The 14,144-nt window shown below is 35.4% G+C and overlaps 1 pseudogene; it reads left to right on the top strand.

The window, feature by feature from the left end:
• Positions 1–13,821: 13,821 nt before the first annotated feature.
• LOC115939531 (U4 spliceosomal RNA) lies at positions 13,822–13,944 on the top strand (annotated as a pseudogene).
• Positions 13,945–14,144: the final 200 nt, after the last annotated feature.

Genomic DNA, 14,144 nt, shown 5'->3' with positions numbered 1-14,144 from the left:
TGCGATTCTTTTCTTCGATCTCCTGTTGAGTTTGTAGGTGTTCAGAATGGTTTGATCCCTATCCAGCTGAATTCCTGAGAGGAGACGAAATCCAGGTCTCCTACTCCTCCGCCATCTTGCTCCGCCCCCCGCTTCATATAATTCTTGTGCGCAACACCTCATGATCCCTTTCTCTCTTAAATTCAAACAGATAGGTCTAATACAAATTTCAAATGTCTATCATTCCTGGTTCTGCTTATAAGCCTCCATATAACATGTCATGATTCAGCAAACTCTTTTCTCCCAAACCCATAAAGCTACCCAATACCCCTTTGTTTGTGTTTTTTAAGACTGATTGAATTACTGATTTGACAGAGAGAGAGAAAGAGAGAGAGAGCATACACACAAGGAGGGGGAGCTGGAGAGGGAGAAGCAGGCCCCCCGCCGAGCAGGGAGCTGATGCAGGGCTTAATCCCAAGACCCTGAGATCATGACCTGAGGCGAAAGCAGATGCTTAACTGACTGAGCCACCCAGGTGACCCCCAATACCCCCTTTTAAAACCCAGATGCAAAGGATGATTTACTTACACTCCTTAGATTATACTGTGTATGCGCTGCTTATTTAATTAGTTTCTCCTTCATCTTTTATGCTATCTATTGGCAGGTCTGAAGAGAAAGTCTCATAATTTTGCATAGTTTTATAATAAGAAGAGAGCCTGAGAGTTCTGGATGTTCCATTTAAGACCACTCTATCTTTGCCTCCATGATTCCATGGTCAAATATGATTATTCCTTGAAAGGCCACCCTGCATTCCATGCCACTCTTACTTCACCACCATGGTGGTCTTGTGCCATAAATACTTATCTCATTTGTCCTCTATTTCCTCATTTTGTCAGGCAACATGAGAAGCCTAGTTCACCCCCATTACCCCAGATTCTTACTCCTATACTAGTCTATATACACCCCTTTTGTGAGCTCAGCTTCCACTCCTCCCAAACTCCTGAAATATTTCCCCAATCTCCTCTTCACTTGCTTTATGACATCTTCATGTTCTTGCTCTAAGTGAAATCCAGCTGTCTCTGGAGGATACTGCCTCATTTATAGCCCTGTCAGGTGGTATGTGTTTTCCTTCCTAAACTGTGTTCCACTGTGGGGTTTTATCAGTTTCCTATTGTTGTTGTCACCAATTACCACAAATATAGTGGTTTAAAACAACACAAAATTATTACCATACAGTTTGGGAGGTTAGAAGTCTAAAGCAATCTGGCAGAGGTGGGTGCCTTCTTGAGCCTGAAGGGGAGAATCCGTTCCTCTCCTTTTCCAGATTCTAGAGGCTTCCCAAACTCCTTGTCTCCTGGTTTCATTACTCAGACCTCTGTTTCTGTCATCATGTCTCCCTCACTGACTCAACCCTCTTGCCTTCCTCTTATAAGAGCCCTTGAAATTTGGCCCACCAGGATGATCCAGGAGAGTTTACCCCTCTCAAGATCCTTAGCTTAATTACATCTGCAAAGTCACTTTTGCCATATAAGGGAATATATTCACAGGTTCCAAGGATTAGGTCACGGACAACTTTGGGTGGCCACTATTTCATGTATCAAAGGAGTATATGTCCTTTTTGCTTCCAACTGCAGCTTCTAGATGGTTATGCTTTCATCATCTTTTTTTTTATTTTTTTTAAAATTTTTTTTAAAGATTTTATTTATTTATTTGACAGAGAGAGAGATAGCGAGAGCAGGAACACAAGCAGGGGGAATGGGAGAGGGAGAAGCAGGCTTCTTGCCGAGCAGGGAGCCCGATGTGGGACTCGATCCCAGGACGCTGGGAGCATGACCTGAGCCGAAGGCAGACGCTTAACGACTGAGCCACCCAGGCGCCCTATGCTTTCATCATCTTGAAAACCAAGTCTGGAATCTCATATCATCAGAATACTCTATGCACTATTCCCTCTATTTATCTATGGGCACTAGATAGGTTCTAGTCAATTCCTCAAAAGCTTTACCCTGTCTCACTCTCACTCTCTCTAATACGAATGTCATAATTCTTAGTGATTTGTACTTAAGAGAAGATAATCTTACAAATGCTTTGGTAGCTGAGATCCTTCACCTCCAGTCTTTGAATGATCCTGTCTCCCTTCTCATTCTAGTCATTCTCACCCATGGTAATGCCTGGGACATTGTCATTACCCAAACAGGATCTTTTCCATAGTCTCAACTTGAAACATCTCACTCTGAAACCTCTGTCACTTACCCATCAACCACATTTGATCTAGTAACCAGAAACTGGTAATTAATCAACCTCCACTGAGAGTTACAATCCATTAGTCTTATTACTTTTCACTGTCTTCCATCCCTCTGTTACAACTTGCTCTTTAAATAGCTTACATATAGATGGTCCATAATCATGCCCAAGAAAGAAAGAAAGAAGAAAAGGAAGAAAGAGAAAGAGGAAGGAAGAGAAGGAACAAAGGGAAGAGAGAGAGAGAGGGAAAGAAAGGAAGGGAAAGAAAGAATCAAGGTAGGAAGAAGAGAAGGAAGGAGGGAGGCAGGGAGGCAGGAAGGCAGGAAAGAAGGAAGGAAGGAAGGAAGGAAGGAAGGAGTCCTCTGAATCTGACAGCTTTTCCCATATTAATTGACTCTCCTACTTAGATATGAGCCTACATTTCAAATTAAATACCTGCCAAAGGCACTTTTAAATATTTGATGCAAGTAATTTCCATTTAATAAGTAAATGGAAATCTAGTTTCACAGAATGTGAAAATAATTTTTCACTGTAAGTTTCTAGGTAAAAGAGGTTTGAAATAAGCATACTATCAATTTTTTGAACACTAGAGAGATAAAAATTATACACTTAACTATATTTATTATTTTTTAAAAACACTTCCAGTTTAAAATAAAATCCCTTCAAAAATGTTTTGTTACAAATATAATTTACAGGGTATATTTAAAAATCCACAAATCCATTAAGCCGAGTTTGATAAATCAGGTTATGTTTCCCTCCATCTAGAAAAACATTACATTCAGTAAAAGGGTATCTTGGTTCTTCAAATATTCAAGAGACATTTTAAGTTATAGTGTTAATGAAAATGTGGAAAAATAATTAAACATACTTTAGCACATGGAGCAATTATATATTCATGTTGATAAAATTCAACACATCCTCAATGAACACTGTTTTCCTTATATTTTTATCTATAAATTTTCCTAAAAATCAAAGCATTCCCTCATGTAAAAAGAATCTTGTACTTTTTTTTTTTTTAAAGATTTTATTTATTTATTTATTTAACAGAGAGAGATACAGCAAGAGAGGGAACACAAGCAGGGGGAGTGGGAGAGGGAGAAGCAGGCTCCCCGCAGAGCAGGGAGCCCGATGTGGGACTCGATCCCAGGACCCTGGGATCATGACCTGAGCCGAAGGCAGACGCTTAACCGACTGAGCCACCCAGGCGCCCAAGAATCTTGTACTTTTTATAATTACATAATTTTACAATATCTCCAGTCCCTAAAAATGTGTTTTGAATAGCAAAAATGCAAATATTGAAAATGTTATTTTTAAGGTAGTTTTTTCTAAAACCTTTCATTAATTGGAAGGTCAGTAAATGTTTCTCTACAAATTGAGTAACTAAAGCAAGGTATGACATTGAGGTCATCATCCAATATTACTCCTCCTTTAAAGATCACCAGTAAATAATGTATTTGACATGATTAATACTCTAGTTCCTGACTAGGGCTCTCCATGTGATGTAGCTTTATATTCTGTAATCACTCAGCTTCACACTTCTTGTTTTGCTATTTTGGCTGTCCTTTCTATTTTGAAATCCATGTCCTTCCAGCTATTCACTCTGCTCAAATCACTTTAGGGGAGTCATTGGTCCCCCAGTGACCACACTTCAGGTGTCCTGTAGCTGAACAACTTCCAAAGGCAATAAATGCTTGAGTTATGCCACTTTTCTTCAAACTCTTCTTTCTCTTCTTTCTTTTTCTCTTTCTTTTCTTTCTTTCTTTCCCCTCTCTTTCTATCTTTCTCTTAAACAGAACATTTTCTACTTGCAGGAACTGCAGTGGGAAGGGGGGCACAGCAGAGTCTCTAATGGGAAGCAGGATGGTCCTTCTTCATTCCTGCATTAGTTATGAATGGCAACAAACTGAAACAAGGCAACATCTCCCCTGTGTATATAGACAGAGATTGCAGGACGTTACATAGTTTTAGAGATGTAACCCAGAAGACAGGTGAAAGACAAGGATCTCAGGCATGTGGATAATTAAACTATGATAAGACAATTGCAAATATTATTATATCTAATTAGTTTCATAGATCAGCAACACAAGGTACAAATTTTCACTTACTGTGTAGGAGTCAGGTGAATATTGGCTGAGATACAGGATCTCTAATACTACATGCACTTGGGGCATAAGTAGAGAATATCCTGTGCCCCAAAGGAAAACTAAGGTAAGTGAGGAATTTTGGTTCTAACCAATGGACTAAATTTGAGGATTGTAGTCAAAGTACAAATGAAAACAAAAATCAACTATATATTGCATACTGTCATTATTTTCAATAATTATCAAAAATCCATATTCATGTACCAATTATTTAAATGCCATATGAGAAAAATTCATTGGTCATTTTGTTCAGATCTGCTCCATTATAACATTATGTATGACTAACCATAATTATGAAATAATTACCAAGTACTTAATGACAACTATTATCAAATAATAATATAAGTGTGTCACAGTCACTTTCTCAGTAATTTCTTGAGTATATTAGGCAGGGATCATCTCTAATTCTCTTATTGCTAACATTTTGCAGCAAGAAAAAAAAACCTCAATGAATGTTTTTTATAACTTCACTTATGAAAACACAGAAGATGGTAAGTTTATATAACTTTATCTCAATGAAGTTTTCCTAAAGGTTCAGCAGATGTTGGTTTTCCTTCCTCCCTCACTCAATCACACAATTTTGGCATAAACTTCTCTGTTAATCCACTCTCAATGAGAATATTTCAACCGAGGGTTTGAAGCCATTTTGCCCAAAATAAAATTACCGCTTTTTAAAAAATACTGACTGTTTTACTATTTTGAAATTCCGTCTGTGATACATCGTTTATTGTTGTATTATTTATTATTGTTTTTGAGTAAAAATATCCAATTTTTAAGTTTGTTTCATCTCAATAAGCATGCATTGAGTGCTTATAAGGTATTCAACAACTTAGAATAATAACTCTTAAGATAAAAAGCAAAAACTGGAAAGCAATTTTAAAATAATAAATTATGGATTTCTAATATCTTTGAAAATAGTTTTGATCACTTATTATTTTAATTTGAAATATATTTTTATTGCACATTTTATCATATATATTTTTAAGGTGATTTTAGCACTATTCCATATGTACCCTTACCGTTTTCTTTACTTAAAAATTAAATGCATGTATAAACTGTATTTTTGAGAAGACAATCTCTTGAAGGAATGTATCAGTGAACATGGCTCTTATAGGGAATAACATTAATTGTTACTCATATACAAGCACACTTACACACATCCTTTGAGATTCCTCAAACTATGAACTGTGATTTATCATTCATGTATACTGACACATATAATAAAACAGATATGGTTTCTTAAATTCTCCCTAATTCCAAAAGTAAATACAAAAAGGTCTCAAATGGTTTACAGATAAATTCTCCATTTTCTGTAAAATAAATATTGTTTTACTTTTTCCACTTTGCCATTTTTTTTAAGATATTTGAAGTTGGGTCACTGAAGTTGGGTCACAAAACTTAAATAAATTAACCAAGGTTGTAAATTTAAAAGTTAAATAGGATTATCACCCACCACCACCAAAACAAAATGTTCAATGATATTTTGCTTTGATTTTATTTTTGTTTTTGAATTGTAAGTCCCTGCTTATATACACATCTACTGTGAAGGTTTACTTCTACATTAAAAACATAAGAATTCACACAGATGGTAAATTTTGAAGTGTGATAAATGGATGCACGAATACAAGCACGATTAGATTTCTAGCTGTGATGTGTGGAACAACAACTTTTGATAAAAATCCTTCGTGTGTATCTCCTTTATGTCCATTTTTTAGCAATCTGATTACTTACCCAGTCATGGGTGTAGCTTAAAGATAGCCTGGGCTAGTTTTGTATACCAAACATATGGTAAATGATCTGCAAGTATGCTGAAGTTCTGAACAAAAGACAGCTACTGAAGCAAAGCATGCAACTCAAGAACACTGTATTTCCTGTGTGAGTGTATATTGCTCCCCCACCCCCTTTAAAAAAAAAAAAACATTTAGTACCATTATATATACAATTTCACAATATACATTTTGGGAAAGCTTTTCATATAGTAACTTTTCTTATAGTAACATTTAAATGATTTGTTATAAGAACAAACTATTCTTAAGGGAAAAAGAAAACCAAAATAAAATGGCTCTAGAAAGAGTAATTTGAAATTCATTGGATGTAGAAAAATTGAAAAGCAATAGATACATAAAATTTCTGTATTTTCTCTCCATGTAATATTGATAAGAATTCATTAGCAATGATAATTTATAAGCCCTAAAACAAAGCAAACTCTTAAAGTTTAATTTTCTATTTTCTCTTTGTGGTAACGGGAATAAAATTCACACAGCAGAAGGATAATGCACCCCATAATGTGACATGATGTACTGAGAATATGGTATTACAGTTCTAATGATATGCTTTCCAAAACTGTCTTTACTATGCCATGGAGAATCCTGCCCTTAGAGAATGCATCTGTTGAAGTGATCGGTCATTTGAACAGCCTTAAAATTTTAGTTTTTTAAATTCTAGCATTAAGGTATTTCCTCTATCAAGGTGTACAAACAATGAAACAAAATTAGCTAGTAAAAATAACAAAAAACAAAAAGAATTTAAAAAAGGACCACAGTAATTTCTCTTTTTCTGTGTGTATGTCTCCGTAAAATTATTGCCATCAAAAAGTGTCATATAGGGATGCCTGAGTGGCTCAGTTGGTTAAGTGGCTGCTTTCCACTCAGATCATGATTCCAGGATCCTGGGATCAAGAACCCTGGCATTGGGCTCCCTGCTCAGCGGGGAGCCTGCTTCTCCCTCTCCCTCTGCTGCTCCCCCTGTTTGTGTGCTCTCTCTCTGTCAAATACATAAATAAAATCTTTTTAAAAAAGTATCATATAACAAGGCAAAATATTTTAATTTGTAGATTTTATATGTATATAAAACATACAACCATGTTATATATATATATAATATATATATAGCATGGAATAGTATCTATCTTCTTTTGAAAACAACATTAAGACATTTTTATGCTGATTACTGAGCTATTTCCTCTGTCTCACACCCATCTTTCAATACTCATGGTGCTGGGGCTGGGATTACACCTTTGTTTTATTTTTTAGCTGTATTACTGCTACATTTAACTAAGAGCAAGCACTACAGAGAAAGACTGAAAGTCTGAAGACCTTTGAGTCATCATAATATATCTAATTTGCTCACTGCTCTTCTCAGCATCACCCTAGCAACAGTGCTCACTCTCTAGGGATAGGTAGTTAAAATGGCAGCCGTTGTTTTCAATTTCCTGTTAGCACTAGCCAGCTGGGGCCTCAACCAAAAAGCTCTAAGTCCAGGCTCCTCACCATCACTTCTGAGATCCTCAGACAACAGCACTTGCCTGGCAGTACCTTCCACCCATAAAGCTGAGCCCTGTATCTGTGGGATCAAGACACAAGACTCTAGGTTCTAACCTCTTCCTTCTGTCCCCACCCCCCCCCCCCCAGCTTTAGATGTGGTAGCTATTTTCTGGAGCTTTTCAGGGTTTCATTTTTCAATTTTTAAAATCATCATGTTATTTTCTATCTGTTAAAAATTTCCAGTTTCTGATAAGATTTGTAGAGAACTGAAGGAGAGTTCCTTGCACCCTTATTAGAAGATGATACCTGAACAAGCTGAGAAATAATGACTACTTTGAACACAAGAGAGAACTGAAGTTGTAAAGCAAACTAAGTTGAATTCTGGAGAGTGATAGGTACCTACAAGGAGAAACAGGATTAGAGCATGGGATGACCTAGAACAGAGGTCACTGAACGCCAAATACATTGATAAGATTCAGGCAAAAATGATTAAAAATTGCTAAACAGTGAGCACGGATCAATGTAAGAGTAAGAAGTCTCTGGGGGCTGTATTCACACCCTCTTACAGAATTTTCCTACAGGAACCTCTCATTGTACTCACAGGGATGGTGATGGAATCCTGGAAAAATTTTCCCTAGGACACAGTGCTAGCTACAGAAAAATAGTTGCCACTACCTAAAGTCCACCAAAGCCATGTCCCCTGTTGTCAAAGAAAAATTTTAATGAGACATTAAAAACCACAAGGAAGACTTTATTTAGGGTTATTGCAACAGGGGTCAAGAATATTGTAACAGAGGAGAGAGACTGAAATCAACACTAGGGGAAGAGGGGTAGGGCAGAAAGTGGGAGGGATTAAATCCTGGAGTGAGCTATAGGAAAAGTTCTGGAGGACTTCTGTGTGTGTGTGTGAAGGGGGGATGTTGATCAACATAATTAGGTCATCTGTGCTTGTTCATTAGTGCTTAGCAAAGCTAGGCTCCCACTTCCCACAGAAACTGAGAAAGAGGAGTATTACCTTCCTTGATGATTGATTCCATTTCAAAGAAATGCTTCCAGTTTCTTGAAAAAGATATTCTTGGACTCTAAAACTGGCAAGAGGATGGGAGAGGATTTACATCTCAAAGGGGCAGAGAAAAAATTTACAATTGAAAATTTTCTAAAGGAAATGCTCAAAAAAGGAGGTCCAGGGTCTAACATCAGGATTTAGCCTGCCTGAATTGTAACTGCTTTGTGGGGAACTTTAGGCTCTCTTGGTCACTCTCTACTCCTTGCCACCACACTACAAAAAACAAAAAGAAAACAGATAAACAAGGCCTTAATCTGTGGGGAAATAGGCAAGAAAATTATACTCAAGAGTACTGGAGGAAACTCACTATATCTGTGAAGAGAAACAGGAAAAATAAAAACTCTACCCAAAGGGTAAGGGTATGAATAAATGGCTACATCTGATAGAGAACCAGAAGCAGCTTTGAAGGCCACATTCTCAAGACACGAGGTCAGAAAGCCTACGGAAGACTGAGGTTTAATCAGTACCTCAGGGAATGTTTCCACTCCTACGCTCCCACCAGCATGCCAACAAGCTTCTCAGAAAATCAATGGTTCAATACAGCTAGGATTGCTGGAAGAGTCAGATTATCTCTAGGGATCACCACCACCAAAAAAACAAAAACAAAAAAACAACTCCCCCCAAACAAAACCAAAAACAAACCCAAACAAACATATTAAAATGTGTGGTATAAAACTAGATTAGTGCTTAGAGGGTGATTTACAAAATTAAGTGCTTATATTAGAAAATAAGAAAGATTTCCAATTACTAAGCAAAACTTCTCCCTTAAGAGGCTAGAAAAAGAAGAACAAATATAATGCAAAGGGAACAAAGTAGAAATCAATAAAATTGACGACAAAAGGAAATAGAAAATAATAATGAAATCAGAGCTGGTTCTTGGGGAAGATGAATAAAATCGGTACTCTTAAAAAAAAAATGGTACTCCAGCTAAGCTAATCAACCATATAAACACCACCACCATTACCACCAAAAACATATTTCACGGTACCAGGTATGAAAAAAAAGGCAGTGCTGCTGAGCCCAATTAAAAACATGATAAGGAAATAGAATAAATAATTTTATGCTTATAAATTTGAGAACCTGGATGAAATATATCAATACTTGAAATACACAGACTGCCTAAAGCACATTTAAGAAAGAAAAGATAATCCCAAGAGATCTGTATAAGTTAAACAAATGAACACAGATAACTTCAACAATAAAGATTTAAGAAAATATTAATGACTCAAATGCAGGATAATATAAACTGAATAATATATTACAACCAAGTCGGTTTCATCCCAGGAATGCAAGACTGATTTAACATCGGAAAATCAATACAGTTCACCTTTTTAATAGAATATAAATATAATGTTCTCAATTGATGTAAGAAAAGTATTGTAAAACTCCTGTTTGTTTTAAGAATGAAAGGAAATATCCTTGGCCTAAAAAAGGCAAGTAGCCAAAAATAAATAGATAGATATTAAAAACACAAAAATCCCACAAAAATCAAAAAACAAAGCAAAATTCAACACGTATCCCATATACACATACTATACAAAATTTAACTCAAAATTTATCACAGACTTAAATTTAAACATAAATCTACACAATCTCTAGAAAGAAATTTTTTTTAAAGATTTTATTTATTTGTCAGAGAGAGAGAGAGCACAAGCAGGGTTAGTGGCAGGCAGAGGGAGAAGCAGGCTCCCCTGCTGAGCAAGAAGCCCTATGTGGGCTCCATCCCAGGATCCTGGGATCATGACCTGAGCCAAAGGCAGACGCTTAACCAACTGAACCACCCTGGCAGACCAAGATTTTTTTTTTTAAATGAATTTTAATAAACAGGGTTTCAAGAAGAAATGACTGAATCTAGGACTGGGGCAAGGAAAAAAACTAAATAAGCCTGAAGCTTATCAAAAAATAAGGACTATGGGGCACCTGGGTGGCTCAGTCGTTAAGCGTCTGCCTTCAGCTCAGGTCATGATCCCAGGTTCCTGGGATCGAGCCCCACATTGGGCTCCCTGCTCAGTGGGAAGCCTGCTTCTCCCTCTCCCACTCCCCCTGCTTGTGTTCCCTCTCTTGCTATCTCTCTGTCTCTGTCAAATAAATAAATAAAAATCTTTAAAAAAAATAAGGACTAAATAAATTAGACAAGCAAATAAATGAATAACGGGGAATGCCAAAAGAGCAAAGGAGTTAGCCTGAAAGAGTTCCCAATGATCAAAACTGAAACATTTGAGCAAAAATATTCATGAAATTGTATTCATATGAATAAATTATTGAATAAATGAGCCAATGGAGGGAAAGAATAAAACTTCCCTACAGAAGAACTTCAAGCAATAAATGTATAAAGGACATAGAAAGTGATCTTCAGAAATCCACTGTAATTATTGTATACAAGATTTACAGATGAATGCTAAATTAAGACAAAACTTTAATAAAGAGCAGGATTTTTTCATAGTTTCAAATTTATCTCCTCCCCAATATATTTATTAATTCCTGTGACTGTTTTAACATATATTTACAAACTCTTTGGTATTCTTCTTGCAGTAAGTGGAATTTAACTCCCCTCCCCTTGACTGACAATTGAACTTAGTGACTCCCTTCATTATTCATTTAAATAGAGTATGGAAAAGGAAAAAAAAAAAAAGTAATTTTACAGTGGAGAAACCCAGGAGACATCACCTTAACCAAATAATCAAGGTTAACATCATCAAACTGTGTTAATATGTGTCTCTGATATGAAGGTACTTCACCTCTGTGGTATTCGAAAATCATGACCCCAATCTAGTCAGGGGAAAAATCAGGCAAACCCAAACTGTGGGACAGTTTACGTAATAACTGACCAGCCTTCTTCAAAAGTTTCAAGGTCATAAAAACAAGGAAAGACTGAAAAATGTTAAAAGCTTGAGATTAAGGGTTTATCTCTTATAAATGTAATATGGTTTCCTGTATAGAAGGTCGTGAAAGAGGAACAACAACAACAAAAAAGGTATAATACCTTTGGGTATTATGGGGGAGGGCGGGCTGATGAAATCTGAATATAGTGTGTAGTTTAACTAATAGTGTTGTGTACCAATATTAATTTCTTAGTTTTGATCACTGTGCCAGGATTAAACAGATACTGACATTAGAAGAAGCTGGGTAAACGATATATAGGAGTTCTTTATACTATCATTACTATTTTTGTATAAATAAATTATTTCAAAATGAAACAAAAGAAATGATGTCTGTTTTCCTGACTCAATGCAAGTGTCAATGCAATCCTATACTTGGTAATGGGAATAATCCCCAAATCAGACTCTCATAGATGGGATTCTGGGATGGTTTTTATTTATTTCTTGGGTTTTAATTCTGTGCTGATATCCTCAAAGATGGAAAATAAAATGATCATCTAGGTTGGTTTTGATTATCTTACCACCCAAACAAAACCAAAGCACCCTGTATGTTCTGTTTCCTACCTTATACATTAGCTAACCTTTCTCACTTCCTTTGATGTCTGACAGATTATCCTTTCAGTCAGTGCTACAACTAGACAATGCTTTATTGAGCAACAGATAATCTGCATGCTATATTTATTAGCATGGATGTTTGACTGTTCGACAGAACCCAGAAAAACAAGACCTCAACAAGATAAAAGTTTGTTCTTTCTCACATATCAGATATAAGTAGTTAAAGGCTGGGTATTTAAACCACAGGGTCAAGCCAAACCCTTTTACCCTGTTTTCTGCAATACCTAGTCAATTACTCCCATCCGCATGGTACTAGAGAGGCCATCTTACCATGTTCCAATGTTAGTTAGATGGATGAGAAAAAAAGGAGAAATGAGAGCATGCCCATCACCCTTAAGGATATGACACAGACTATGCACAAATCATTCAGCTTGAACATGTCATATTACTCTTCTTATGGCTATGTGTGGCTGAAAAATAGGGATTTCAGTTGGTCCCAGCTAAAATTTCTATTATTATAAGAAGGGGACCATTTCATTCAGTTCAGTAAAAATAACATCTCCATTTATAATATCTTATATAGTTCATTAATAGTTGTCTTCTTAATAAAACTAGAAATATGTGAGATGGAAGCATATACTATTTTTAATTTTTAATTTTATTGTATTATTTTGTATTCTGTACCCCTATAACTGACAACAGTTTCTGGTAAATATTATATACTCAATTAATATCCTTAATTTATATCTGTATCATAATTTTACTCTAAAATATATAATTTTACTCTAAATTTTACTTATGTAAAATATTTTATAATCTATTAATATGTTTTATTATATTTCATTTCTACAGTTACTTATAATGTTTGGGAGATTTCCATCCCATGTCTGTTTTATAATTGGTGACCAAATGACTGTTGTCTTTTTCTTGGTTTCTAATTGAACACTAGTCCAAACAATGCTGTAATAAAAAACATCTTTATAGGCAAATCTTTGTATATGTCTATAATTATTTCTGTATGATTAAACTCCTGGAAGAAAAATTTCTGAGCCAAAAGATTTACACATTTTGGTGTGTTTTGATGTAAAAAGGCAAACTGTCCTTCAGAAATTCTATATATTCATTTATGATGAATTGCCCAGCAATGTTTCAGTGTTCTAACACCTTTGACAATACGAAAACAGCACAGCCTGATAGTTCAAACCAAATCAAATATTTTAAATTTAAATTGGCTTGCTCCTTATTGATCATTTTATGTATTTATTGTATTTTGCCTGTGATCCTGCATAAGTAAAATATGGTGATTCAAAGAGAGTAAAACTGACAAACTTCACATCAGGAAAATCAATACTTTGAAAAGCTGCAATCAGAGACACAATGTTTAGGTAAGAGATAGTATTTTATCTTGTTAACTTATTTAAACTATCAGACTGAGAATCCTCAATTTTTGAGAATAAAAACATCTCCATTTTTTTTTATTCTATTATGTTATTATTTGGGAAGAACACTTCATTTTCTATACACTTTATATTCACGTTTTCAAATGTGATGAGTCTTCTAAACTGTTATTGTTTCAATAGTACAAAATAAACAATGGTGATTTCTATAATAAATTTACAGTTACTACGGCAAGTTGAATTTTACATTTATTTTTACTATCACGCATGTTAAACAACTTAATACTTTTCCTTAAAATTAGCTTTGCGCAGTGGCAGTATCGTAGCCAATGAGGTTTATCCGAGGCGTGATTATTGCTAATTGAAACTTTTCCTTAAAATTAAAAATATATTTTAAAATTTTAATGCTAAGCAGTCAAAGCATTTGAGAAGTAAACCCACAAAAAAGATACTGGTTTCTTTACCCTACTGGCCATTTTGACAATAAAGATGATAGTTCTACCTTCATTAGTAATCATATATTCATTTATGTGATCATTCAAAAGATATTGATGGAGGCTTTTCTTTAAAAGAAAAAGGCATTATTTGTTTCAGAGGTACAGATCTGAGATTCAACAGTCTTG

Source organism: Leptonychotes weddellii, unplaced genomic scaffold (genome assembly GCF_054177405.1).
Source record: "Leptonychotes weddellii isolate Sample4059 unplaced genomic scaffold, ASM5417740v2 HiC_scaffold_1543, whole genome shotgun sequence".
In the NCBI taxonomy this organism is placed as follows: domain Eukaryota; kingdom Metazoa; phylum Chordata; class Mammalia; order Carnivora; family Phocidae; genus Leptonychotes; species Leptonychotes weddellii.
This window is presented reverse-complemented; position numbering and strand designations above follow the sequence as displayed.